The following is a 4278-nucleotide window of genomic DNA, read 5'->3' on the forward strand; positions in this document are numbered from 1 at the left end:
ATCATCGGGGATCTTATGTTCGCCCTTATGGAGAAGCATCCTCTTATTCTAGCTCCTAACACCGCTCGAAATGTTTGGAGGCGTACGAGTGATGGACAGAAGCGAATGAGAAGGCTCGAGCCTATATCTTGGCCTGTCTTAGTGACATGTTGGCCAATAAGCATGAGCCCATGGTCTAAGTGGATGAAATCACGGAGTCCCTACGAGGGATTTTCAGACAACCGTCTGGACAACTTAAGCAGGAGGCTTTGAAATACATCTTAAACTCCAAAATGGAGGAAGGCACCTTTGTTCATGAATACGTGCTTAACATAATGGTCCACTTCAATGTGGCGGAGATGAATGGGTCTAGGACCAATGAGGGTAGTCAGGTTAGCATAATCCTGAATTCATTGCCGGAAAGCTTCCTTGTCACACCCCGCCCCAGACCACCATCTTAGCTTAGGAAAGGGTGTGACTACAGTAATTATCAACCCTGTGGCTGACACTTACTGCCTACTAAATGTTGCGGAATAAATCTGATACCAATATAAAACTCTTATACAGCGAAATATCTTTAGGCCAAAATTTATTAATTTAGAAACATAACATATTTAGAGTCATTACAACACTAGATTCACTAGTCCCAAAACCCAAAAACTCTAGTCCCTATATGAACAACAGTAACATGTGTTCAATATTAACAGTAACCACCTAAACAGATGGGTTACAAATCTCTTTATCCTTTAGTGGCAGAGTAGATGCAGAGCTATCTTCAGAGGATTTGACCGCTACCCATGGGGGGGGGGGGAGGGGAGAAAACATTTGAAAACGGGGTGAGCTTACACCTAGTGAGTGACTTAAGAAAGGTAATTGATTCTCATGCAAAATCTCAATAAAGAGTTTAACTGAAATATAAGCTTCTATAGTACTTGTAATGCAGCATAAACATTTTCCAAGCATGAAACATATAAAGCTATTTTAATCATAAAACAATAAAACTATTTCTCAGTTGAGAATAACCCTTACTGTGGACAAAACAATCCCAACACCAACTACTAGTCAAGAGAGAACCCTTTTGTTCTGACTCTAACTATCTACGTGCACGTGGCCATACTAAGTACCGTCATACCTTAGGTACTTTTGTTAAGATACCTTCTCAAACGTCCTTTAGTACCAATAGATACCTTCTCAAATTTCCTTCAGTATCTAGTTGGGCGGATACCTTCTCAAATGTCATTCGGTATCACGTTTTAAGGAAAACTAGTCATAAATGACTTTCTCTTTAAAGCATGTAAAGTATAACACATATAAAAACATGGCTTTAAAGGTACTAATGTATGCTGAGTATATTTAACACATATAAATCACTTTACAACAATTTCTCACACATGCATGCGTTTAAAACATAACTCATGGTTTGCTTTGAATTCACTTTGTAAAACTAGCTGGCATGAGAATAATCTTTTTTAAAACATGCTTTCTATAACACGTTGTAATCAAACATTTTAAGCAAATGTTTTAGTCAAAACGTTTTAGCCACTCACCTTGATTGCTTAGGAGCTTTTCACTCTAGTAGCTCCCTTTTCTACCTCGGGCTCCCTTTTCACCCCTAGAATTCAGATTCAATTTATAGCTCAAATTACTCATAGTTCTAAATCTTATTTTGAGATACTTCCTTCTAAAAACATATTCTAAAATATCGTAGGAAGCTTACCCTAAAATTTGAGCTCCGAAATTTTCGTGGTTTGACCGGAATCATAGAATCTTCAAGACTGGCCCAAACTGATCTGATAGCCTGACCCTTCTGTGTTCTTCTCAGTCTCCAGCCTGATCCCTTCGAGATTTTCTTCCAGAAGCCCTATCCTGAAAACTATACTTTCAGAGATTTCAGGTGGCTTTAAAATCACTCCAAACGCACGAGTAAATTGGGAGAACTCCTCGTCGCAATTTGATGTGTCCTCTTCAGACCTCACTGTCCAATGCGTCCTCTAAGATTAACGCATGGATTGGGCTCCAATGCAAGGTTTGCTCAACTCTCCCACTCTTTTTACGATATTTTTGAATTGTGATCTAAAAATAAAGTCTTTTGGCCCTATTTATAGGCATCCAAACCTTCTCCAGATTTGACACCACCTACTTAGCTGCATGGCCAAGTGCTCCTTCTCACCTCATCAACGCAATGTTGTGATCATCGCAAGGGAAGTGTCTTCCTCCCACGTTACCAACGCATGAGCCTCCAATCTGATGCCACCACCTCAAATTCTTAAGGCTTAAGGCTTTCCTCCCAAGAAGACACATGGTTTTGATGATGTTCACCTAATGATCTCATCCTTTGTATGCGTCCAACTCTTGGATGTTCAACACATAATCCATACTCAATGCATAGCCTATCATCAACGCATAGCAAGCCAATTCACTCTCATTACAATTCAACATAGCCATCACAAGAAGCTAACCATCACCAACGCATAGGGTGACTGTCCATCCTTGACACATGGCTCACTAGGTAGCATCGCACAGCTTTCTTGGCATGGGTGCATGGTGCTGGCCACCAACGCATAGGCGCACTGCATAGGCTGGTTGCTCGATGCATGGGCGCGCTGGCCACTCAACGTATTGAGCGTGCTTGGCCGCATGGGCTGCACGCAGCACCTTGATGCTTGGCTGGGTGCTTCGGCGCATAGGCGTGCTGCTTCGACGCATGGACGTGCGGCGTATGCTGGCCATCGCTCGCTTGCTCGGCCGCATGGGCGTGCTTGGCCGCATAGGCTGCCGCTTGGCTGCATGGCAGGGCACCTCAACGCACAGCATGGTTGCTCGGTAGGGCTCTCAATGCATGGGCATGGCCACTCGGTAGTGCGCTTAACACACGGGTGTGGCCGTTCGACAGTGCGCTCAATGCATGGGCATCTGGCCGAGGCTGCTCGACGAATTACAAGGCCGTTGACCGAGGCTGCTCGACGCATGGTAGGGGTGCTGGCCGAGGCTGCTTGATGCATGGGCTGCCTTCCAACTTATCACCTCCATCTTTCTTCCTTCAGTCGCATGCCATCCCCAACCACTCTTCCAATGCATCAACACCACCCTTCCAACGCATCGACATACAAAAGTTAAACTTCCAAATTTCCTCTTTTCTTCAAATCTCCACTTTTTCCTCTACCATTCCACATTAGTTTCCACATCAACCTACTCATCACACTAGTCTTAGTAGGGAACATACTCAAGTAGAGAAATTAGGATTCGGGGTTCACATTCCTCCACTTTTTTAGCAATGCGATTGTTAACAAAGTGAACTATACCCTTACAACTTTCCTCAACGAATTGCAGACATACCAATCCTTGCTGAAAAGTAAGGAGGGGAAAAGAGGTGAGGAAAATGTTGCTTCATCTTCAAAGACATTCCATCGAGGTTCGACCTCAGGGATGAAGTCTGCCTTCTACTCCTTACACTGGAAAGTGGATGAAGAAGAAGGGTAGTAAGGGGAAGGGGAAGACACATGTTAACCCACCACTTGTCGCCCAGCGGAATAGGCGTCCAGCACCGATTGACAAAGGAAAATGTTTCCACTGTAACCAAGATGGACACTGGAAGAGGAATTTTCCTCGCTCGTTGAAGGAAAAGAAGGCTAAGGCCAAGGCGAACAAAGGTAAATATGATTTACTGGTGTTAAAATCTTGCTTAGTGGAGAATGATGATTCTGCTTGGATAATTGATTCGGGCGACACTAATCATGTTTGTTTTTTTTTTTTCAGGGGATTAGATCTTGGCAGCAATTGGAGGCTGGTGAGATGACGGTGTGAGTAGGCACCGGGCACGTCGTTTCAACTGTGGCAGTGGGAGGAATCCAGTTGACTTTACAGAATAGATTTCATGTTTTAAAAGATGTATTTGTAGTTGCTGATTCAAAAACGAACTTAATTTTTGTAAACTGCTTGCTACATTGTAAACATACTCTTCAGTTTAATGTGAATAAAGTGTGAGTAGAAATTTGTACAACAAAACTGGAAAATAACCTGTATATGCTAAGACCGTTAGCATTAAGTTCCCTTTATAATATAGAGATGTTTAAAACCGTCGTAACTCAAAATAAACATCAATGTGTTTCTCCAAAAGAAAATACCCAACTTTGGCACCTTCGATTAAGGCACATCAATCTCAATAGGATTGAGAGGTTGGTGAAGAATGGCCTTCTAATTGAGTTAGAGGAAAATTCTTTATCGATGTGCGAATATTGCCTTGAGGGTAAGATGACTAAAAGACCTTTTATTGGAAAATGTTATCGAGCCAAAGAGCCT

This window comes from Benincasa hispida, chromosome 8 (genome assembly GCF_027475165.1).
Source record: "Benincasa hispida cultivar pf3 chromosome 8, pf3_genome.v1.1, whole genome shotgun sequence".
In the NCBI taxonomy this organism is placed as follows: domain Eukaryota; kingdom Viridiplantae; phylum Streptophyta; class Magnoliopsida; order Cucurbitales; family Cucurbitaceae; genus Benincasa; species Benincasa hispida.